The sequence below is a fragment of the Coffea arabica genome, chromosome 11c (genome assembly GCF_036785885.1).
Source record: "Coffea arabica cultivar ET-39 chromosome 11c, Coffea Arabica ET-39 HiFi, whole genome shotgun sequence".
NCBI classification, from domain to species: domain Eukaryota; kingdom Viridiplantae; phylum Streptophyta; class Magnoliopsida; order Gentianales; family Rubiaceae; genus Coffea; species Coffea arabica.
The window spans coordinates 20,285,125-20,307,915 of NC_092330.1; the positions used below are offsets into that span (position 1 = coordinate 20,285,125).

At 44.6% G+C, this 22,791-nt stretch overlaps 13 non-coding genes and 16 pseudogenes across 13 annotated transcripts; all 29 read left to right on the forward strand.

Annotated features, from left to right (window-relative positions):
- The first annotated feature begins 45 nt into the window (after positions 1-45).
- LOC140019533 (5S ribosomal RNA) lies at positions 46-163 on the forward strand (annotated as a pseudogene).
- A 927-nt stretch (positions 164-1,090) lies between these two features.
- Positions 1,091-1,208, forward strand: LOC140019534 (5S ribosomal RNA; annotated as a pseudogene).
- Positions 1,209-2,135: 927 nt separating this feature from the next.
- On the forward strand, positions 2,136-2,253 carry LOC140019535 (5S ribosomal RNA; annotated as a pseudogene).
- Positions 2,254-3,180: 927 nt separating this feature from the next.
- On the forward strand, positions 3,181-3,299 carry LOC140017719 (5S ribosomal RNA). The gene has a single exon (XR_011824024.1). It is a non-coding gene; the product is annotated as a 5S ribosomal RNA (ribosomal RNA).
- Positions 3,300-3,710: 411 nt separating this feature from the next.
- Positions 3,711-3,828, forward strand: LOC140020542 (5S ribosomal RNA; annotated as a pseudogene).
- A 927-nt stretch (positions 3,829-4,755) lies between these two features.
- LOC140017564 (5S ribosomal RNA) lies at positions 4,756-4,874 on the forward strand. Its single transcript, XR_011823872.1, has one exon. It is a non-coding gene; the product is annotated as a 5S ribosomal RNA (ribosomal RNA).
- Positions 4,875-5,285: 411 nt separating this feature from the next.
- On the forward strand, positions 5,286-5,403 carry LOC140019536 (5S ribosomal RNA; annotated as a pseudogene).
- A 926-nt stretch (positions 5,404-6,329) lies between these two features.
- Positions 6,330-6,448, forward strand: LOC140017575 (5S ribosomal RNA). The gene has a single exon (XR_011823883.1). It is a non-coding gene; the product is annotated as a 5S ribosomal RNA (ribosomal RNA).
- A 411-nt stretch (positions 6,449-6,859) lies between these two features.
- On the forward strand, positions 6,860-6,977 carry LOC140019538 (5S ribosomal RNA; annotated as a pseudogene).
- Positions 6,978-7,915: 938 nt separating this feature from the next.
- LOC140017586 (5S ribosomal RNA) lies at positions 7,916-8,034 on the forward strand. Its single transcript, XR_011823894.1, has one exon. It is a non-coding gene; the product is annotated as a 5S ribosomal RNA (ribosomal RNA).
- A 411-nt stretch (positions 8,035-8,445) lies between these two features.
- Positions 8,446-8,563, forward strand: LOC140019539 (5S ribosomal RNA; annotated as a pseudogene).
- Positions 8,564-9,490: 927 nt separating this feature from the next.
- LOC140017597 (5S ribosomal RNA) lies at positions 9,491-9,609 on the forward strand. The gene has a single exon (XR_011823905.1). It is a non-coding gene; the product is annotated as a 5S ribosomal RNA (ribosomal RNA).
- Positions 9,610-10,020: 411 nt separating this feature from the next.
- LOC140019540 (5S ribosomal RNA) lies at positions 10,021-10,138 on the forward strand (annotated as a pseudogene).
- A 927-nt stretch (positions 10,139-11,065) lies between these two features.
- LOC140017609 (5S ribosomal RNA) lies at positions 11,066-11,184 on the forward strand. The gene has a single exon (XR_011823917.1). It is a non-coding gene; the product is annotated as a 5S ribosomal RNA (ribosomal RNA).
- A 411-nt stretch (positions 11,185-11,595) lies between these two features.
- Positions 11,596-11,713, forward strand: LOC140019541 (5S ribosomal RNA; annotated as a pseudogene).
- A 927-nt stretch (positions 11,714-12,640) lies between these two features.
- LOC140017620 (5S ribosomal RNA) lies at positions 12,641-12,759 on the forward strand. The gene has a single exon (XR_011823928.1). It is a non-coding gene; the product is annotated as a 5S ribosomal RNA (ribosomal RNA).
- A 411-nt stretch (positions 12,760-13,170) lies between these two features.
- LOC140020027 (5S ribosomal RNA) lies at positions 13,171-13,287 on the forward strand (annotated as a pseudogene).
- Positions 13,288-14,226: 939 nt separating this feature from the next.
- On the forward strand, positions 14,227-14,345 carry LOC140017631 (5S ribosomal RNA). Its single transcript, XR_011823939.1, has one exon. It is a non-coding gene; the product is annotated as a 5S ribosomal RNA (ribosomal RNA).
- Positions 14,346-14,756: 411 nt separating this feature from the next.
- LOC140019542 (5S ribosomal RNA) lies at positions 14,757-14,874 on the forward strand (annotated as a pseudogene).
- A 927-nt stretch (positions 14,875-15,801) lies between these two features.
- On the forward strand, positions 15,802-15,920 carry LOC140017643 (5S ribosomal RNA). Its single transcript, XR_011823950.1, has one exon. It is a non-coding gene; the product is annotated as a 5S ribosomal RNA (ribosomal RNA).
- A 411-nt stretch (positions 15,921-16,331) lies between these two features.
- Positions 16,332-16,449, forward strand: LOC140020712 (5S ribosomal RNA; annotated as a pseudogene).
- A 927-nt stretch (positions 16,450-17,376) lies between these two features.
- LOC140017654 (5S ribosomal RNA) lies at positions 17,377-17,495 on the forward strand. Its single transcript, XR_011823961.1, has one exon. It is a non-coding gene; the product is annotated as a 5S ribosomal RNA (ribosomal RNA).
- A 411-nt stretch (positions 17,496-17,906) lies between these two features.
- LOC140018631 (5S ribosomal RNA) lies at positions 17,907-18,024 on the forward strand (annotated as a pseudogene).
- Positions 18,025-18,962: 938 nt separating this feature from the next.
- Positions 18,963-19,081, forward strand: LOC140017665 (5S ribosomal RNA). The gene has a single exon (XR_011823972.1). It is a non-coding gene; the product is annotated as a 5S ribosomal RNA (ribosomal RNA).
- A 411-nt stretch (positions 19,082-19,492) lies between these two features.
- Positions 19,493-19,610, forward strand: LOC140019543 (5S ribosomal RNA; annotated as a pseudogene).
- A 938-nt stretch (positions 19,611-20,548) lies between these two features.
- On the forward strand, positions 20,549-20,667 carry LOC140017677 (5S ribosomal RNA). The gene has a single exon (XR_011823983.1). It is a non-coding gene; the product is annotated as a 5S ribosomal RNA (ribosomal RNA).
- A 411-nt stretch (positions 20,668-21,078) lies between these two features.
- On the forward strand, positions 21,079-21,196 carry LOC140019544 (5S ribosomal RNA; annotated as a pseudogene).
- Positions 21,197-22,122: 926 nt separating this feature from the next.
- Positions 22,123-22,241, forward strand: LOC140017688 (5S ribosomal RNA). Its single transcript, XR_011823994.1, has one exon. It is a non-coding gene; the product is annotated as a 5S ribosomal RNA (ribosomal RNA).
- A 411-nt stretch (positions 22,242-22,652) lies between these two features.
- LOC140019545 (5S ribosomal RNA) lies at positions 22,653-22,770 on the forward strand (annotated as a pseudogene).
- The last annotated feature ends 21 nt before the right edge of the window (positions 22,771-22,791 follow it).

Sequence of the window (22,791 nt, forward strand, 5' to 3'; positions counted from 1 at the left end):
CACAGGACGTGGCGGTTTAAAAGAATAAAGCGAAAGGAACATGGCGGGTGCGATCATACCAGCACTAATGCACCGGATCCCATCAGAACTTCGAAGTTAAGCGTGCTTGGGCGACAGTAGTACTAGGATGGGTGACCCTAGGCCGGTCAACGGGTCGGGTCTACACCCGGATCCGGATCGGATCCCTGAAATTTTTGCGGGTATGGGTAGGGATTTAATTCCGTTATCCGGATCCGGATCCGTTTTTTCAAACAAAAAAACGGGTCGGATACGGAATATAGTATTCCGACCCGTATTAGACCCGGATCCGGATATAAATGATTTAATAATTTATAAAAAATATATATTATCAATATAATTTGATTAGGATGATGTATTTGAGTAAAATCAATTTGATTTATTTTCTTATTTGGTTTTTTCTTTGCATTAGCTAGAAATTTGTTTACAAATATATCTTTTTCTCTTTTTTGTTAGAAATTATAAATTTTGGCAAATTTGTTCGGGTAGACCCGACCCGGATCCGAGACTCGCCGGGTCCGGATCCGGAACACCGAATAAAAGACCCGTCGGGTAAACGGGTCGGCTCCGGGTCCGGGTCCGGAATAATGAATTCCGGCCCGGACCCGGCCCGTTGACACCCCTAGGTGACCCCCTGGGAAATCCTCGTGTTGCACCCCTCCCTTTTTTGTTTCGAAATCCAAATTTTCCCTTCGTTCTTTATGCTGTAGTAATTTAGCTCCGTCGGAACGATTGCTTTATATTTTGCTTCTCATCGAAGCATGAAGGCGGATCTGAAGGCGCGAGACAAGTCAGGAACGGTACGGCTGGATCGAAGCCCGGTTCGTCGGTCAAAGTTGTCGGCGCAAATGTATAAGCGCAAGCGTGAAGGATCAATTTCAGCATAATTGAGAGTTGCGCGACGAGGGAAAAAAAAATGGTGCAAATCAACAAGAAAAAAATGTAAAAGTAAATAAATAAAAGGATGAGGGGAAATTCTTGAATTGACGCTTAAAATGAATTCGGGTCCAGAAAAGCCACACTGCTTCACAGGACGGGGCAGTTTAAAAGAATAAAGCGAAAGGAACATGGCGGGTGCGATCATACCAGCACTAATGCACCGGATCCCATCAGAACTTCGAAGTTAAGCGTGCTTGGGCGACAGTAGTACTAGGATGGGTGACCCTAGGCCGGTCAACGGGTCGGGTCTACACCCGGATCCGGATCGGATCCCTGAAATTTTTGCGGGTATGGGTAGGGATTTAATTCCGTTATCCGGATCCGGATCCGTTTTTTCAAACAAAAAAACGGGTCGGATACGGAATATAGTATTCCGACCCGTATTAGACCCGGATCCGGATATAAATGATTTAATAATTTATAAAAAATATATATTATCAATATAATTTGATTAGGATGATGTATTTGAGTAAAATCAATTTGATTTATTTTCTTATTTGGTTTTTTCTTTGCATTAGCTAGAAATTTGTTTACAAATATATCTTTTTCTCTTTTTTGTTAGAAATTATAAATTTTGGCAAATTTGTTCGGGTAGACCCGACCCGGATCCGAGACTCGCCGGGTCCTGATCCGGAACATCGAATAAAAGACCCGTCGGGTAAACGGGTCGGCTCCGGGTCCGGGTCCGGAATAATGAATTCCGGCCCGGACCCGGCCCGTTGACACCCCTAGGTGACCCCCTGGGAAATCCTCGTGTTGCACCCCTCCCTTTTTTGTTTCGAAATCCAAATTTTCCCTTCGTTCTTTATGCTGTAGTAATTTAGCTCCGTCGGAACGATTGCTTTATATTTTGCTTCTCATCGAAGCATGAAGGCGGATCTGAAGGCGCGAGACAAGTCAGGAACGGTACGGCTGGATCGAAGCCCGGTTCGTCGGTCAAAGTTGTCGGCGCAAATGTATAAGCGCAAGCGTGAAGGATCAATTTCAGGATAATTGAGAGTTGCGCGACGAGGGAAAAAAAAATGGTGCAAATCAACAAGAAAAAAATGTAAAAGTAAATAAATAAAAGGATGAGGGGAAATTCTTGAATTGACGCTTAAAATGAATTCGGGTCCAGAAAAGCCACACTGCTTCACAGGACGGGGCAGTTTAAAAGAATAAAGCGAAAGGAACATGGCGGGTGCGATCATACCAGCACTAATGCACCGGATCCCATCAGAACTTCGAAGTTAAGCGTGCTTGGGCGACAGTAGTACTAGGATGGGTGACCCTAGGCCGGTCAACGGGTCGGGTCTACACCCGGATCCGGATCGGATCCCTGAAATTTTTGCGGGTATGGGTAGGGATTTAATTCCGTTATCCGGATCCGGATCCGTTTTTTCAAACAAAAAAACGGGTCGGATACGGAATATAGTATTCCGACCCGTACTAGACCCGGATCCGGATATAAATGATTTAATAATTTATAAAAAATATATATTATCAATATAATTTGATTAGGATGATGTATTTGAGTAAAATCAATTTGATTTATTTTCTTATTTGGTTTTTTCTTTGCATTAGCTAGAAATTAGTTTACAAATATATCTCTTTCTCTTTTTTGTTAGAAATTATAAATTTTGGCAAATTTGTTCGGGTAGACCCGACCTGGATCCGAGACTCGCCGGGTCCGGATCCGGAACACCGAATAAAAGACCCGTCGGGTAAACGGGTCGGCTCCAGGTCCGGGTCCGGAATAATGAATTCCGGCCCGGACCCGGCCCGTTGACACCCCTAGGTGACCCCCTGGGAAATCCTCGTGTTGCACCCCTCCCTTTTTTGTTTCGAAATCCAAATTTTCCCTTCGTTCTTTATGCTGTAGTAATTTAGCTCCGTCGGAACGATTGCTTTATATTTTGCTTCTCATCGAAGCATGAAGGCGGATCTGAAGGCGCGAGACAAGTCAGGAACGGTACGGCTGGATCGAAGCCCGGATCGTCGGTCAAAGTTGTCGGCGCAAATGTATACGCGCAAGCGTGAAGGATCAATTTCAGGATAATTGAGAGTTGCGCGACGAGGGAAAAAAAAATGGTGCAAATCAACAAGAAAAAAATGTAAAAGTAAATAAATAAAAGGATGAGGGGAAATTCTTGAATTGACGCTTAAAATGAATTCGGGTCCAGAAAAGCCACACTGCTTCACAGGACGGGGCAGTTTAAAAGAATAAAGCGAAAGGAACATGGCGGGTGCGATCATACCAGCACTAATGCACCGGATCCCATCAGAACTCCGATGTTAAGCGTGCTTGGGCGAGAGTAGTACTAGGATGGGTGACCCCCTGGGAAGTCCTCGTGTTGCACCCCTCCCTTTTTTGTTTCGAAATCCAAATTTCCCCTTCGTTCTTTATGCTGTAGTAATTTAGCTCCGTCGGAACGATTGCTTGATATTTTGCTTCTCATCGAAGCATGAAGGCGGATCTGAAGGCGCGAGACAAGTCAGGAACGGTACGGCTGGATCGAAGCCCGGATCGTCGGTCAAAGTTGTCGGCGCAAATGTATAAGCGCAAGCGTGAAGGATCAATTTCAGGATAATTGAGAGTTGTGCGACGAGGGAAAAAAAAGGTGCAAAGCAACAAGAAAAAAATATAAAAGTAAATAAATAAAAGGATGAGAGGAAATTCATGAATTGACGCTTAGAATGAATTCGGGTCCAGAAAAGCCAAACTGCTTCACAGGACGTGGCAGTTTAAAAGAATAAAGCGAAAGGAACATGGCGAGTGCGATCATACCAGCACTAATGCACCGGATCCCATCAGAACTTCGAAGTTAAGCGTGCTTGGGCGACAGTAGTACTAGGATGGGTGACCCTAGGCCGGTCAACGGGTCGGGTCTACACCCGGATCCGGATCGGATCCCTGAAATTTTTGCGGGTATGGGTAGGGATTTAATTCCGTTATCCGGATCCGGATCCGTTTTTTCAAACAAAAAAACGGGTCGGATACGGAATATAGTATTCCGACCCGTACTAGACCCGGATCCGGATATAAATGATTTAATAATTTATAAAAAATATATATTATCAATATAATTTGATTAGGATGATGTATTTGAGTAAAATCAATTTGATTTATTTTCTTATTTGGTTTTTTCTTTGCATTAGCTAGAAATTAGTTTACAAATATATCACTTTCTCTTTTTTGTTAGAAATTATAAATTTTGGCAAATTTGTTCGGGTAGACCCGACCCGGATCCGAGACTCGCCGGGTCCGGATCCGGAACACCGAATAAAAGACCCGTCGGGTAAACGGGTCGGCTCCGGGTCCGGGTCCGGAATAATGAATTCCGGCCCGGACCCGGCCCGTTGACACCCCTAGGTGACCCCCTGGGAAATCCTCGTGTTGCACCCCTCCCTTTTTTGTTTCGAAATCCAAATTTTCCCTTCGTTCTTTATGCTGTAGTAATTTAGCTCCGTCGGAACGATTGCTTTATATTTTGCTTCTCATCGAAGCATGAAGGCGGATCTGAAGGCGCGAGACAAGTCAGGAACGGTACGGCTGGATCGAAGCCCGGATCGTCGGTCAAAGTTGTCGGCGCAAATGTATACGCGCAAGCGTGAAGGATCAATTTCAGGATAATTGAGAGTTGCGCGACGAGGGAAAAAAAAATGGTGCAAATCAACAAGAAAAAAATGTAAAAGTAAATAAATAAAAGGATGAGGGGAAATTCTTGAATTGACGCTTAAAATGAATTCGGGTCCAGAAAAGCCACACTGCTTCACAGGACGGGGCAGTGTAAAAGAATAAAGCAAAAGGAACATGGCGGGTGCGATCATACCAGCACTAATGCACCGGATCCCATCAGAACTCCGAAGTTAAGCGTGCTTGGGCGAGAGTAGTACTAGGATGGGTGACCCCCTGGGAAGTCCTCGTGTTGCACCCCTCCCTTTTTTGTTTCGAAATCCAAATTTCCCCTTCGTTCTTTATGCTGTAGTAATTTAGCTCCGTCGGAACGATTGCTTGATATTTTGCTTCTCATCGAAGCATGAAGGCGGATCTGAAGGCGCGAGACAAGTCAGGAACGGTACGGCTGGATCGAAGCCCGGATCGTCGGTCAAAGTTGTCGGCGCAAATGTATAAGCGCAAGCGTGAAGGATCAATTTCAGGATAATTGAGAGTTGTGCGACGAGGGAAAAAAAAGGTGCAAAGCAACAAGAAAAAAATATAAAAGTAAATAAATAAAAGGATGAGAGGAAATTCATGAATTGACGCTTAGAATGAATTCGGGTCCAGAAAAGCCAAACTGCTTCACAGGACGTGGCAGTTTAAAAGAATAAAGCGAAAGGAACATGGCGGGTGCGATCATACCAGCACTAATGCACCGGATCCCATCAGAACTTCGAAGTTAAGCGTGCTTGGGCGACAGTAGTACTAGGATGGGTGACCCTAGGCCGGTCAACGGGTCGGGTCTACACCCGGATCCGGATCGGATCCCTGAAATTTTTGCGGGTATGGGTAGGGATTTAATTCCGTTATCCGGATCCGGATCCGTTTTTTCAAACAAAAAAACGGGTCGGATACGGAATATAGTATTCCGACCCGTACTAGACCCGGATCCGGATATAAATGATTTAATAATTTATAAAAAATATATATTATCAATATAATTTGATTAGGATGATGTATTTGAGTAAAATCAATTTGATTTATTTTCTTATTTGGTTTTTTCTTTGCATTAGCTAGAAATTAGTTTACAAATATATCTCTTTCTCTTTTTTGTTAGAAATTATAAATTTTGGCAAATTTGTTCGGGTAGACCCGACCCGGATCCGAGACTCGCCGGGTCCGGATCCGGAACACCGAATAAAAGACCCGTCGGGTAAACGGGTCGGCTCCGGGTCCTGGTCCGGAATAATGAATTCCGGCCCGGACCCGGCCCGTTGACACCCCTAGGTGACCCCCTGGGAAATCCTCGTGTTGCACCCCTCCCTTTTTTGTTTCGAAATCCAAATTTTCCCTTCGTTCTTTATGCTGTAGTAATTTAGCTCCGTCGGAACGATTGCTTTATATTTTGCTTCTCATCGAAGCATGAAGGCGGATCTGAAGGCGCGAGACAAGTCAGGAACGGTACGGCTGGATCGAAGCCCGGATCGTCGGTCAAAGTTGTCGGCGCAAATGTATAAGCGCAAGCGTGAAGGATCAATTTCAGGATAATTGAGAGTTGCGCGACGAGGGAAAAAAAATGGTGCAAATCAACAAGAAAAAAATGTAAAAGTAAATAAATAAAAGGATGAGGGGAAATTCTTGAATTGACGCTTAAAATGAATTCGGGTCCAGAAAAGCCACACTGCTTCACAGGACGGGGCAGTTTAAAAGAATAAAGCGAAAGGAACATGGCGGGTGCGATCATACCAGCACTAATGCACCGGATCCCATCAGAACTCCGAAGTTAAGCGTGCTTGGGCGAGAGTAGTACTAGGATGGGTGACCCCCTGGGAAGTCCTCGTGTTGCACCCCTCCCTTTTTTGTTTCGAAATCCAAATTTCCCCTTCGTTCTTTATGCTGTAGTAATTTAGCTCCGTCGGAACGATTGCTTGATATTTTTCTTCTCATCGAAGCATGAAGGCGGATCTGAAGGCGCGAGACAAGTCAGGAACGGTACGGCTGGATCGAAGCCCGGATCGTCGGTCAAAGTTGTCGGCGCAAATGTATAAGCGCAAGCGTGTAGGATCAATTTCAGGATAATTGAGAGTTGTGCGACGAGGGAAAAAAAAGGTGCAAAGCAACAAGAAAAAAATATAAAAGTAAATAAATAAAAGGATGAGAGGAAATTCATGAATTGACGCTTAGAATGAATTCGGGTCCAGAAAAGCCAAACTGCTTCACAGGACGTGGCAGTTTAAAAGAATAAAGCGAAAGGAACATGGCGGGTGCGATCATACCAGCACTAATGCACCGGATCCCATCAGAACTTCGAAGTTAAGCGTGCTTGGGCGACAGTAGTACTAGGATGGGTGACCCTAGGCCGGTCAACGGGTCGGGTCTACACCCGGATCCGGATCGGATCCCTGAAATTTTTGCGGGTATGGGTAGGGATTTAATTCCGTTATCCGGATCCGGATCCGTTTTTTCAAACAAAAAAACGGGTCGGATACGGAATATAGTATTCCGACCCGTACTAGACCCGGATCCGGATATAAATGATTTAATAATTTATAAAAAATATATATTATCAATATAATTTGATTAGGATGATGTATTTGAGTAAAATCAATTTGATTTATTTTCTTATTTGGTTTTTTCTTTGCATTAGTTAGAAATTAGTTTACAAATATATTTTTTTCTCTTTTTTGTTAGAAATTATAAATTTTGGCAAATTTGTTCGGGTAGACCCGACCCGGATCCGAGACTCGCCGGGTCCGGATCCAGAACACAGAATAAAAGACCCGTCGGGTAAACGGGTCGGATCCGGCTCCGGGTCCGGAATAATGAATTCCGGCCCGGACCCGGCCCGGACCCGGCCCGTTGACACCCCTAGGTGACCCCCTGGGAAATCCTCGTGTTGCACCCCTCCCTTTTTTGTTTCGAAATCCAAATTTCCCCTTCGTTCTTTATGCTGTAGTAATTTAGCTCCGTCGGAACGATTGCTTTATATTTTGCTTCTCATCGAAGCATGAAGGCGGATCTGAAGGCGCGAGACAAGTCAGGAACGGTACGGCTGGATCGAAGCCCGGATCGTCGGTCAAAGTTGTCGGCGCAAAATTATAAGTGCAAGCGTGAAGGATCAATTTCAGGATAATTGAGAGTTGCGCGACGAGGGAAAAAAAAATGGTGCAAATCAACAAGAAAAAAATGTAAAAGTAAATAAATAAAAGGATGAGGGGAAATTCTTGAATTGACGCTTAAAATGAATTCGGGTCCAGAAAAGCCACACTGCTTCACAGGACGGGGCAGTTTAAAAGAATAAAGCGAAAGGAACATGGCGGGTGCGATCATACCAGCACTAATGCACCGGATCCCATCAGAACTCCGAAGTTAAGCGTGCTTGGGCGAGAGTAGTACTAGGATGGGTGACCCCCTGGGAAGTCCTCGTGTTGCACCCCTCCCTTTTTTGTTTCGAAATCCAAATTTCCCCTTCGTTCTTTATGCTGTAGTAATTTAGCTCCGTCGGAACGATTGCTTTATATTTTGCTTCTTATCGAAGCATGAAGGCGGATCTGAAGGCGCGAGACAAGTCAGGAACGGTACGGCTGGATCGAAGCCCGGATCGTCGGTCAAAGTTGTCGGCGCAAATGTATAAGCGCAAGCGTGAAGGATCAATTTCAGGATAATTGAGAGTTGTGCGACGAGGGAAAAAAAAGGTGCAAAGCAACAAGAAAAAAATATAAAAGTAAATAAATAAAAGGATGAGAGGAAATTCATGAATTGACGCTTAGAATGAATTCGGGTCCAGAAAAGCCAAACTGCTTCACAGGACGTGGCAGTTTAAAAGAATAAAGCGAAAGGAACATGGCGGGTGCGATCATACCAGCACTAATGCACCGGATCCCATCAGAACTTCGAAGTTAAGCGTGCTTGGGCGACAGTAGTACTAGGATGGGTGACCCTAGGCCGGTCAACGGGTCGGGTCTACACCCGGATCCGGATCGGATCCCTGAAATTTTTGCTGGTATGGGTAGGGATTTAATTCCGTTATCCGAATCCGGATCCGTTTTTTCAAACAAAAAAACGGGTCGGATACGGAATATAGTATTCCGACCCGTACTAGACTCGGATCCGGATATAAATGATTTAATAATTTATAAAAAATATATAATATCAATATAATTTGATTAGGATGATGTATTTGAGTAAAATCAATTTGATTTATTTTCTTATTTGGTTTTTTCTTTGCATTAGCTAGAAATTAGTTTACAAATATATCTCTTTCTCTTTTTTGTTAGAAATTATAAATTTTGGCAAATTTGTTCGGGTAGACCCGACCCGGATCCGAGACTCGCCGGGTCCGGATCCGGAACACGGAATAAAAGACCCGTCGGGTAAACGGGTCGGCTCCGGGTCCGGGTCCGGAATAATGAATTTCGGCCCGGACCCGGCCCGTTGACACCCCTAGGTGACCCCCTGGGAAATCCTCGTGTTGCACCCCTCCCTTTTTTGTTTCGAAATCCAAATTTTCCCTTCGTTCTTTATGCTGTAGTAATTTAGCTCCGTCGGAACGATTGCTTTATATTTTGCTTCTCATCGAAGCATGAAGGCGGATCTGAAGGCGCGAGACAAGTCAGGAACGGTACGGCTGGATCGAAGCCCGGTTCGTCGGTCAAAGTTGTCGGCGCAAATGTATAAGCGCAAGCGTGAAGGATCAATTTCAGGATAATTGAGAGTTGCGCGACGAGGGAAAAAAAAATGGTGCAAATCAACAAGAAAAAAATGTAAAAGTAAATAAATAAAAGGATGAGGGGAAATTCTTGAATTGACGCTTAAAATGAATTCGGGTCCAGAAAAGCCACACTGCTTCACAGGACGGGGCAGTTTAAAAGAATAAAGCGAAAGGAACATGGCGGGTGCGATCATACCAGCACTAATGCACCGGATCCCATCAGAACTCCGAAGTTAAGCGTGCTTGGGCGAGAGTAGTACTAGGATGGGTGACCCCCTGGGAAGTCCTCGTGTTGCACCCCTCCCTTTTTTGTTTCGAAATCCAAATTTCCCCTTCGTTCTTTATGCTGTAGTAATTTAGCTCCGTCGGAACGATTGCTTTATATTTTGCTTCTCATCGAAGCATGAAGGCGGATCTGAAGGCGCGAGACAAGTCAGGAACGGTACGGCTGGATCGAAGCCCGGATCGTCGGTCAAAGTTGTCGGCGCAAATGTATAAGCGCAAGCGTGAAGGATCAATTTCAGGATAATTGAGAGTTGTGCGACGAGGGAAAAAAAAGGTGCAAAGCAACAAGAAAAAAATATAAAAGTAAATAAATAAAAGGATGAGAGGAAATTCATGAATTGACGCTTAGAATGAATTCGGGTCCAGAAAAGCCAAACTGCTTCACAGGACGTGGCAGTTTAAAAGAATAAAGCGAAAGGAACATGGCGGGTGCGATCATACCAGCACTAATGCACCGGATCCCATCAGAACTTCGAAGTTAAGCGTGCTTGGGCGACAGTAGTACTAGGATGGGTGACCCTAGGCCGGTCAACGGGTCGGGTCTACACCCGGATCCGGATCGGATCCCTGAAATTTTTGCGGGTATGGGTAGGGATTTAATTCCGTTATCCGGATCCGGATCCGTTTTTTCAAACAAAAAAACGGGTCGGATACGGAATATAGTATTCCGACCCGTACTAGACCCGGATCCGGATATAAATGATTTAATAATTTATAAAAAATATATATTATCAATATAATTTGATTAGGATGATGTATTTGAGTAAAATCAATTTGATTTATTTTCTTATTTGGTTTTTTCTTTGCATTAGCTAGAAATTAGTTTACAAATATATCTCTTTCTCTTTTTTGTTAGAAATTATAAATTTTGGCAAATTTGTTCGGGTAGACCCGACCCGGATCCGAGACTCGCCGGGTCCGGATCCGGAACACCGAATAAAAGACCCGTCGGGTAAACGGGTCGGCTCCGGGTCCGGGTCCGGAATAATGAATTCCGGCCCGGACCCGGCCCGTTGACACCCCTAGGTGACCCCCTGGGAAATCCTCGTGTTGCACCCCTCCCTTTTTTGTTTCGAAATCCAAATTTTCCCTTCGTTCTTTATGCTGTAGTAATTTAGCTCCGTCGGAACGATTGCTTTATATTTTGCTTCTCATCGAAGCATGAAGGCGGATCTGAAGGCGCGAGACAAGTCAGGAACGGTACGGCTGGATCGAAGCCCGGATCGTCGGTCAAAGTTGTCGGCGCAAATGTATAAGCGCAAGCGTGAAGGATCAATTTCAGGATAATTGAGAGTTGCGCGACGAGGGAAAAAAAAATGGTGCAAATCAACAAGAAAAAAATGTAAAAGTAAATAAATAAAAGGATGAGGGGAAATTCTTGAATTGACGCTTAAAATGAATTCGGGTCCAGAAAAGCCACACTGCTTCACAGGACGGGGCAGTTTAAAAGAATAAAGCGAAAGGAACATGGCGGGTGCGATCATACCAGCACTAATGCACCGGATCCCATCAGAACTCCGAAGTTAAGCGTGCTTGGGCGAGAGTAGTACTAGGATGGGTGACCCCCTGGGAAGTCCTCGTGTTGCACCCCTCCCTTTTTTGTTTCGAAATCCAAATTTCCCCTTCGTTCTTTATGCTGTAGTAATTTAGCTCCGTCGGAACGATTGCTTGATATTTTTCTTCTCATCGAAGCATGAAGGCGGATCTGAAGGCGCGAGACAAGTCAGGAACGGTACGGCTGGATCGAAGCCCGGATCGTCGGTCAAAGTTGTCGGCGCAAATGTATAAGCGCAAGCGTGTAGGATCAATTTCAGGATAATTGAGAGTTGTGCGACGAGGGAAAAAAAAGGTGCAAAGCAACAAGAAAAAAATATAAAAGTAAATAAATAAAAGGATGAGAGGAAATTCATGAATTGACGCTTAGAATGAATTCGGGTCCAGAAAAGCCAAACTGCTTCACAGGACGTGGCAGTTTAAAAGAATAAAGCGAAAGGAACATGGCGGGTGCGATCATACCAGCACTAATGCACCGGATCCCATCAGAACTTCGAAGTTAAGCGTGCTTGGGCGACAGTAGTACTAGGATGGGTGACCCTAGGCCGGTCAACGGGTCGGGTCTACACCCGGATCCGGATCGGATCCCTGAAATTTTTGCGGGTATGGGTAGGGATTTAATTCCGTTATCCGGATCCGGATCCGTTTTTTCAAACAAAAAAACGGGTCGGATACGGAATATAGTATTCCGACCCGTACTAGACCCGGATCCGGATATAAATGATTTAATAATTTATAAAAAATATATATTATCAATATAATTTGATTAGGATGATGTATTTGAGTAAAATCAATTTGATTTATTTTCTTATTTGGTTTTTTCTTTGCATTAGCTAGAAATTAGTTTACAAATATATCTCTTTCTCTTTTTTGTTAGAAATTATAAATTTTGGCAAATTTGTTCGGGTAGACCCGACCCGGATCCGAGACTCGCCGGGTCCGGATCCGGAACACCGAATAAAAGACCCGTCGGGTAAACGGGTCGGCTCCGGGTCCGGGTCCGGAATAATGAATTCCGGCCCGGACCCGGCCCGTTGACACCCCTAGGTGACCCCCTGGGAAATCCTCGTGTTGCACCCCTCCCTTTTTTGTTTCGAAATCCAAATTTTCCCTTCGTTCTTTATGCTGTAGTAATTTAGCTCCGTCGGAACGATTGCTTTATATTTTGCTTCTCATCGAAGCATGAAGGCGGATCTGAAGGCGCGAGACAAGTCAGGAACGGTACGGCTGGATCGAAGCCCGGATCGTCGGTCAAAGTTGTCGGCGCAAATGTATACGCGCAAGCGTGAAGGATCAATTTCAGGATAATTGAGAGTTGCGCGACGAGGGAAAAAAAAATGGTGCAAATCAACAAGAAAAAAATGTAAAAGTAAATAAATAAAAGGATGAGGGGAAATTCTTGAATTGACGCTTAAAATGAATTCGGGTCCAGAAAAGCCACACTGCTTCACAGGACGGGGCAGTGTAAAAGAATAAAGCAAAAGGAACATGGCGGGTGCGATCATACCAGCACTAATGCACCGGATCCCATCAGAACTCCGAAGTTAAGCGTGCTTGGGCGAGAGTAGTACTAGGATGGGTGACCCCCTGGGAAGTCCTCGTGTTGCACCCCTCCCTTTTTTGTTTCGAAATCCAAATTTCCCCTTCGTTCTTTATGCTGTAGTAATTTAGCTCCGTCGGAACGATTGCTTGATATTTTGCTTCTCATCGAAGCATGAAGGCGGATCTGAAGGCGCGAGACAAGTCAGGAACGGTACGGCTGGATCGAAGCCCGGATCGTCGGTCAAAGTTGTCGGCGCAAATGTATAAGCGCAAGCGTGAAGGATCAATTTCAGGATAATTGAGAGTTGTGCGACGAGGGAAAAAAAAGGTGCAAAGCAACAAGAAAAAAATATAAAAGTAAATAAATAAAAGGATGAGAGGAAATTCATGAATTGACGCTTAGAATGAATTCGGGTCCAGAAAAGCCAAACTGCTTCACAGGACGTGGCAGTTTAAAAGAATAAAGCGAAAGGAACATGGCGGGTGCGATCATACCAGCACTAATGCACCGGATCCCATCAGAACTCCGAAGTTAAGCGTGCTTGGGCGACAGTAGTACTAGGATGGGTGACCCTAGGCCTGTCAACGGGTCCGGTCTAGACCCGGATCCGGATCGGATCGCTGAAATTTTTTCGGGTATGGGTAGGGATTTAATTCCGTTATCCGGATCCGGATCCGTTTTTTCAAACAAAAAAACGGGTCGGATACGGAATATAGTATTCCGACCCGTATTAGACCCGGATCCGGATATAAATGATTTAATAATTTATAAAAAATATATATTATCAATATAATTTGATTAGGATGATGTATTTGAGTAAAATCAATTTGATTTATTTTCTTATTTGGTTTTTTCTTTGCATTAGTTAGAAATTAGTTTACAAATATATTTTTTTCTCTTTTTTGTTAGAAATTATAAATTTTGGCAAATTTGTTCGGGTAGACCCGACCCGGATCCGAGACTCGCCGGGTCCGGATCCAGAACACAGAATAAAAGACCCGTCGGGTAAACGGGTCGGATCCGGCTCCGGGTCCGGAATAATGAATTCCGGCCCGGACCCGGCCCGGACCCGGCCCGTTGACACCCCTAGGTGACCCCCTGGGAAATCCTCGTGTTGCACCCCTCCCTTTTTTGTTTCGAAATCCAAATTTCCCCTTCGTTCTTTATGCTGTAGTAATTTAGCTCCGTCGGAACGATTGCTTTATATTTTGCTTCTCATCGAAGCATGAAGGCGGATCTGAAGGCGCGAGACAAGTCAGGAACGGTACGGCTGGATCGAAGCCCGGATCGTCGGTCAAAGTTGTCGGCGCAAATGTATAAGTGCAAGCGTGAAGGATCAATTTCAGGATAATTGAGAGTTGCGCGACGAGGGAAAAAAAAATGGTGCAAATCAACAAGAAAAAAATGTAAAAGTAAATAAATAAAAGGATGAGGGGAAATTCTTGAATTGACGCTTAAAATGAATTCGGGTCCAGAAAAGCCACACTGCTTCACAGGACGGGGCAGTTTAAAAGAATAAAGCGAAAGGAACATGGCGGGTGCGATCATACCAGCACTAATGCACCGGATCCCATCAGAACTCCGAAGTTAAGCGTGCTTGGGCGAGAGTAGTACTAGGATGGGTGACCCCCTGGGAAGTCCTCGTGTTGCACCCCTCCCTTTTTTGTTTCGAAATCCAAATTTCCCCTTCGTTCTTTATGCTGTAGTAATTTAGCTCCGTCGGAACGATTGCTTTATATTTTGCTTCTCATCGAAGCATGAAGGCGGATCTGAAGGCGCGAGACAAGTCAGGAACGGTACGGCTGGATCGAAGCCCGGATCGTCGGTCAAAGTTGTCGGCGCAAATGTATAAGCGCAAGCGTGAAGGATCAATTTCAGGATAATTGAGAGTTGTGCGACGAGGGAAAAAAAAGGTGCAAAGCAACAAGAAAAAAATATAAAAGTAAATAAATAAAAGGATGAGAGGAAATTCATGAATTGACGCTTAGAATGAATTCGGGTCCAGAAAAGCCAAACTGCTTCACAGGACGTGGCAGTTTAAAAGAATAAAGCGAAAGGAACATGGCGGGTGCGATCATACCAGCACTAATGCACCGGATCCCATCAGAACTTCGAAGTTAAGCGTGCTTGGGCGACAGTAGTACTAGGATGGGTGACCCTAGGCCGGTCAACGGGTCGGGTCTACACCCGGATCCGGATCGGATCCCTGAAATTTTTGCTGGTATGGGTAGGGATTTAATTCCGTTATCCGAATCCGGATCCGTTTTTTCAAACAAAAAAACGGGTCGGATACGGAATATAGTATTCCGACCCGTACTAGACCCGGATCCGGATATAAATGATTTAATAATTTATAAAAAATATATAATATCAATATAATTTGATTAGGATGATGTATTTGAGTAAAATCAATTTGATTTATTTTCTTATTTGGTTTTTTCTTTGCATTAGCTAGAAATTAGTTTACAAATATATCTCTTTCTCTTTTTTGTTAGAAATTATAAATTTTGGCAAATTTGTTCGGGTAGACCCGACCCGGATCCGAGACTCGCCGGGTCCGGATCCGGAACACCGAATAAAAGACCCGTCGGGTAAACGGGTCGGCTCCGGGTCCGGGTCCGGAATAATGAATTTCGGCCCGGACCCGGCCCGTTGACACCCCTAGGTGACCCCCTGGGAAATCCTCGTGTTGCACCCCTCCCTTTTTTGTTTCGAAATCCAAATTTTCCCTTCGTTCTTTATGCTGTAGTAATTTAGCTCCGTCGGAACGATTGCTTTATATTTTGCTTCTCATCGAAGCATGAAGGCGGATCTGAAGGCGCGAGACAAGTCAGGAACGGTACGGCTGGATCGAAGCCCGGTTCGTCGGTCAAAGTTGTCGGCGCAAATGTATAAGCGCAAGCGTGAAGGATCAATTTCAGGATAATTGAGAGTTGCGCGACGAGGGAAAAAAAAATGGTGCAAATCAACAAGAAAAAAATGTAAAAGTAAATAAATAAAAGGATGAGGGGAAATTCTTGAATTGACGCTTAAAATGAATTCGGGTCCAGAAAAGCCACACTGCTTCACAGGACGGGGCAGTTTAAAAGAATAAAGCGAAAGGAACATGGCGGGTGCGATCATACCAGCACTAATGCACCGGATCCCATCAGAACTCCGAAGTTAAGCGTGCTTGGGCGAGAGTAGTACTAGGATGGGTGACCCCCTGGGAAGTCCTCGTGTTGCACCCCTCCCTTTTTTGTTTCGAAATCCAAATTTCCCCTTCGTTCTTTATGCTGTAGTAATTTAGCTCCGTCGGAACGATTGCTTTATATTTTGCTTCTCATCGAAGCATGAAGGCGGATCTGAAGGCGCGAGACAAGTCAGGAACGGTACGGCTGGATCGAAGCCCGGATAGTCGGTCAAAGTTGTCGGCGCAAATGTATAAGCGCAAGCGTGAAGGATCAATTTCAGGATAATTGAGAGTTGTGCGACGAGGGAAAAAAAAGGTGCAAAGCAACAAGAAAAAAATATAAAAGTAAATAAATAAAAGGATGAGAGGAAATTCATGAATTGACGCTTAGAATGAATTCGGGTCCAGAAAAGCCAAACTGCTTCACAGGACGTGGCAGTTTAAAAGAATAAAGCGAAAGGAACATGGCGGGTGCGATCATACCAGCACTAATGCACCGGATCCAATCAGAACTTCGAAGTTAAGCGTGCTTGGGCGACAGTAGTACTAGGATGGGTGACCCTAGGCCGGTCAACGGGTCGGGTCTACACCCGGATCCGGATCGGATCCCTGAAATTTTTGCGGGTATGGGTAGGGATTTAATTCCGTTATCCGGATCCGGATCCGTTTTTTCAAACAAAAAAACGGGTCGGATACGGAATATAGTATTCCGACCCGTACTAGACCCGGATCCGGATATAAATGATTTAATAATTTATAAAAAATATATATTATCAATATAATTTGATTAGGATGATGTATTTGAGTAAAATCAATTTGATTTATTTTCTTATTTGGTTTTTTCTTTGCATTAGCTAGAAATTAGTTTACAAATATATCTCTTTCTCTTTTTTGTTAGAAATTATAAATTTTGGCAAATTTGTTCGGGTAGACCCGACCCGGATCCGAGACTCGCCGGGTCCGGATCCGGAACACCGAATAAAAGACCCGTCGGGTAAACGGGTCGGCTCCGGGTCCTGGTCCGGAATAATGAATTCCGGCCCGGACCCGGCCCGTTGACACCCCTAGGTGACCCCCTGGGAAATCCTCGTGTTGCACCCCTCCCTTTTTTGTTTCGAAATCCAAATTTTCCCTTCGTTCTTTATGCTGTAGTAATTTAGCTCCGTCGGAACGATTGCTTTATATTTTGCTTCTCATCGAAGCATGAAGGCGGATCTGAAGGCGCGAGACAAGTCAGGAACGGTACGGCTGGATCGAAGCCCGGATCGTCGGTCAAAGTTGTCGGCGCAAATGTATAAGCGCAAGCGTGAAGGATCAATTTCAGGATAATTGAGAGTTGCGCGACGAGGGAAAAAAAAATGGTGCAAATCAACAAGAAAAAAATGTAAAAGTAAATAAATAAAAGGATGAGGGGAAATTCTTGAATTGACGCTTAAAATGAATTCGGGTCCAGAAAAGCCACACTGCTTCACAGGACGGGGCAGTTTAAAAGAATAAAGCGAAAGGAACATGGCGGGTGCGATCATACCAGCACTAATGCACCGGATCCCATCAGAACTCCGAAGTTAAGCGTGCTTGGGCGAGAGTAGTACTAGGATGGGTGACCCCCTGGGAAGTCCTCGTGTTGCACCCCTCCCTTTTTTGTTTCGAAATCCAAATTTCCCCTTCGTTCTTTATGCTGTAGTAATTTAGCTCCGTCGGAACGATTGCTTGATATTTTTTTTCTCATCGAAGCATGAAGGCGGATCTGAAGGCGCGAGACAAGTCAGGAACGGTACGGCTGGATCGAAGCCCGGATCGTCGGTCAAAGTTGTCGGAGCAAATGTATAAGCGCAAGCGTGTAGGATCAATTTCAGGATAATTGAGAGTTGTGCGACGAGGGAAAAAAAAGGTGCAAAGCAACAAGAAAAAAATATAAAAGTAAATAAATAAAAGGATGAGAGGAAATTCATGAATTGACGCTTAGAATGAATTCGGGTCCAGAAAAGCCAAACTGCTTCACAGGACGTGGCAGTTTAAAAGAATAAAGCGAAAGGAACATGGCGGGTGCGATCATACCAGCACTAATGCACCGGATCCCATCAGAACTCCGAAGTTAAGCGTGCTTGGGCGACAGTAGTACTAGGATGGGTGACCCTAGGCCTGTCAACGGGTCGGGTCTAGACCCGGATCCGGATCGGATCGCTGAAATTTTTTCGGGTATGGGTAGGGATTTAATTCCGTTATCCGGATCCGGATCCGTTTTTTCAAACAAAAAAACGGGTCGGATACGGAATATAGTATTCCGACCCGTATTAGACCCGGATCCGGATATAAATGATTTAATAATTTATAAAAAATATATATTATCAATATAATTTGATTAGGATGATGTATTTGAGTAAAATCAATTTGATTTATTTTCTTATTTGGTTTTTTCTTTGCATTAGTTAGAAATTAGTTTACAAATATATTTTTTTCTCTTTTTTGTTAGAAATTATAAATTTTGGCAAATTTGTTCGGGTAGACCCGACCCGGATCCGAGACTCGCCGGGTCCGGATCCAGAACACAGAATAAAAGACCCGTCGGGTAAACGGGTCGGATCCGGCTCCGGGTCCGGAATAATGAATTCCGGCCCGGACCCGGCCCGGACCCGGCCCGTTGACACCCCTAGGTGACCCCCTGGGAAATCCTCGTGTTGCACCCCTCCCTTTTTTGTTTCGAAATCCAAATTTCCCCTTCGTTCTTTATGCTGTAGTAATTTAGCTCCGTCGGAACGATTGCTTTATATTTTGCTTCTCATCGAAGCATGAAGGCGGATCTGAAGGCGCGAGACAAGTCAGGAACGGTACGGCTGGATCGAAGCCCGGATCGTCGGTCAAAGTTGTCGGCGCAAATGTATAAGTGCAAGCGTGAAGGATCAATTTCAGGATAATTGAGAGTTGCGCGACGAGGGAAAAAAAAATGGTGCAAATCAACAAGAAAAAAATGTAAAAGTAAATAAATAAAAGGATGAGGGGAAATTCTTGAATTGACGCTTAAAATGAATTCGGGTCCAGAAAAGCCACACTGCTTCACAGGACGGGGCAGTTTAAAAGAATAAAGCGAAAGGAACATGGCGGGTGCGATCATACCAGCACTAATGCACCGGATCCCATCAGAACTCCGAAGTTAAGCGTGCTTGGGCGAGAGTAGTACTAGGATGGGTGACCCCCTGGGAAGTCCTCGTGTTGCACCCCTCCCTTTTTTGTTTCGAAATCCAAATTTCCCCTTCGTTCTTTATGCTGTAGTAATTTAGCTCCGTCGGAACGATTGCTTGATATTTTTCTTCTCATCGAAGCATGAAGGCGGATCTGAAGGCGCGAGACAAGTCAGGAACGGTACGGCTGGATCGAAGCCCGGATCGTCGGTCAAAGTTGTCGGCGCAAATGTATAAGCGCAAGCGTGTAGGATCAATTTCAGGATAATTGAGAGTTGTGCGACGAGGGAAAAAAAAGGTGCAAAGCAACAAGAAAAAAATATAAAAGTAAATAAATAAAAGGATGAGAGGAAATTCATGAATTGACGCTTAGAATGAATTCGGGTCCAGAAAAGCCAAACTGCTTCACAGGACGTGGCAGTTTAAAAGAATAAAGCGAAAGGAACATGGCGGGTGCGATCATACCAGCACTAATGCACCGGATCCCATCAGAACTTCGAAGTTAAGCGTGCTTGGGCGACAGTAGTACTAGGATGGGTGACCCTAGGCCGGTCAACGGGTCGGGTCTACACCCGGATCCGGATCGGATCCCTGAAATTTTTGCGGGTATGGGTAGGGATTTAATTCCGTTATCCGGATCCGGATCCGTTTTTTCAAACAAAAAAACGGGTCGGATACGGAATATAGTATTCCGACCCGTATTAGACCCGGATCCGGATATAAATGATTTAATAATTTATAAAAAATATATATTATCAATATAATTTGATTAGGATGATGTATTTGAGTAAAATCAATTTGATTTATTTTCTTATTTGGTTTTTTCTTTGCATTAGCTAGAAATTAGTTTACAAATATATCTCTTTCTCTTTTTTGTTAGAAATTATAAATTTTGGCAAATTTGTTCGGGTAGACCCGACCCGGATCCGAGACTCGCCGGGTCCGGATCCGGAACACCGAATAAAAGACCCGTCGGGTAAACGGGTCGGCTCCGGGTCCGGGTCCGGAATAATGAATTCCGGCCCGGACCCGGCCCGGACCCGGCCCGTTGACACCCCTAGGTGACCCCCTGGGAAATCCTCGTGTTGCACCCCTCCCTTTTTTGTTTCGAAATCCAAATTTCCCCTTCGTTCTTTATGCTGTAGTAATTTAGCTCCGTCGGAACGATTGCTTTATATTTTGCTTCTCATCGAAGCATGAAGGCGGATCTGAAGGCGCGAGACAAGTCAGGAACGGTACGGCTGGATCGAAGCCCGGATCGTCGGTCAAAGTTGTCGGCGCAAATGTATAAGTGCAAGCGTGAAGGATCAATTTCAGGATAATTGAGAGTTGCGCGACGAGGGAAAAAAAAATGGTGCAAATCAACAAGAAAAAAATGTAAAAGTAAATAAATAAAAGGATGAGGGGAAATTCTTGAATTGACGCTTAAAATGAATTCGGGTCCAGAAAAGCCACACTGCTTCACAGGACGGGGCAGTTTAAAAGAATAAAGCGAAAGGAACATGGCGGGTGCGATCATACCAGCACTAATGCACCGGATCCCATCAGAACTCCGAAGTTAAGCGTGCTTGGGCGAGAGTAGTACTAGGATGGGTGACCCCCTGGGAAGTCCTCGTGTTGCACCCCTCCCTTTTTTGTTTCGAAATCCAAATTTCCCCTTCGTTCTTTATGCTGTAGTAATTTAGCTCCGTCGGAACGATTGCTTGATATTTTGCTTCTCATCGAAGCATGAAGGCGGATCTGAAGGCGCGAGACAAGTCAGGAACGGTACGGCTGGATCGAAGCCCGGATCGTCGGTCAAAGTTGTCGGCGCAAATGTATAAGCGCAAGCGTGTAGGATCAATTTCAGGATAATTGAGAGTTGTGCGACGAGGGAAAAAAAAGGTGCAAAGCAACAAGAAAAAAATATAAAAGTAAATAAATAAAAGGATGAGAGGAAATTCATGAATTGACGCTTAGAATGAATTCGGGTCCAGAAAAGCCAAATTGCTTCACAGGACGTGGCAGTTTAAAAGAATAAAGCGAAAGGAACATGGCGGGTGCGATCATACCAGCACTAATGCACCGGATCCCATCAGAACTTCGAAGTTAAGCGTGCTTGGGCGACAGTAGTACTAGGATGGGTGACCCTAGGCCGGTCAACGGGTCGGGTCTACACCCGGATCCGGATCGGATCCCTGAAATTTTTGCGGGTATGGGTAGGGATTTAATTCCGTTATCCGGATCCGGATCCGTTTTTTCAAACAAAAAAACGGGTCGGATACGGAATATAGTATTCCGACCCGTACTAGACCCGGATCCGGATATAAATGATTTAATAATTTATAAAAAATATATATTATCAATATAATTTGATTAGGATGATGTATTTGAGTAAAATCAATTTGATTTATTTTCTTATTTGGTTTTTTCTTTGCATTAGCTAGAAATTAGTTTACAAATATATCTCTTTCTCTTTTTTGTTAGAAATTATAAATTTTGGCAAATTTGTTCGGGTAGACCCGACCCGGATCCGAGACTCGCCGGGTCCGGATCCGGAACACCGAATAAAAGACCCGTCGGGTAAACGGGTCGGCTCCGGGTCCGGGTCCGGAATAATGAATTCCGGCCCGGACCCGGCCCGTTGACACCCCTAGGTGACCCCCTGGGAAATCCTCGTGTTGCACCCCTCCCTTTTTTGTTTCGAAATCCAAATTTTCCCTTCGTTCTTTATGCTGTAGTAATTTAGCTCCGTCGGAACGATTGCTTTATATTTTGCTTCTCATCGAAGCATGAAGGCGGATCTGAAGGCGCGAGACAAGTCAGGAACTGTACGGCTGGATCGAAGCCCGGTTCGTCGGTCAAAGTTGTCGGCGCAAATGTATAAGCGCAAGCGTGAAGGATCAATTTCAGGATAATTGAGAGTTGCGCGACGAGGGAAAAAAAATGGTGCAAATCAACAAGAAAAAAATGTAAAAGTAAATAAATAAAAGGATGAGGGGAAATTCTTGAATTGACGCTTAAAATGAATTCGGGTCCAGAAAAGCCACACTGCTTCACAGGACGGGGCAGTTTAAAAGAATAAAGCGAAAGGAACATGGCGGGTGCGATCATACCAGCACTAATGCACCGGATCCCATCAGAACTCCGAAGTTAAGCGTGCTTGGGCGAGAGTAGTACTAGGATGGGTGACCCCCTGGGAAGTCCTCGTGTTGCACCCCTCCCTTTTTTGTTTCGAAATCCAAATTTCCCCTTCGTTCTTTATGCTGTAGTAATATAGCTCCGTCGGAACGATTGCTTTATATTTTGCTTCTCATCGAAGCATGAAGGCGGATCTGAAGGCGCGAGACAAGTCAGGAACGGTACGGCTGGATCGAAGCCCGGATCGTCGGTCAAAGTTGTCGGCGCAAATGTATAAGCGCAAGCGTGAAGGATCAATTTCAGGATAATTGAGAGTTGTGCGACGAGGGAAAAAAAAGGTGCAAAGCAACAAGAAAAAAATATAAAAGTAAATAAATAAAAGGATGAGAGGAAATTCATGAATTGACGCTTAGAATGAATTCGGGTCCAGAAAAGCCAAACTGCTTCACAGGACGTGGCAGTTTAAAAGAATAAAGCGAAAGGAACATGGCGGGTGCGATCATACCAGCACTAATGCACCGGATCCCATCAGAACTTCGAAGTTAAGCGTGCTTGGGCGACAGTAGTACTAGGATGGGTGACCCTAGGCCGGTCAACGGGTCGGGTCTACACCCGGATCCGGATCGGATC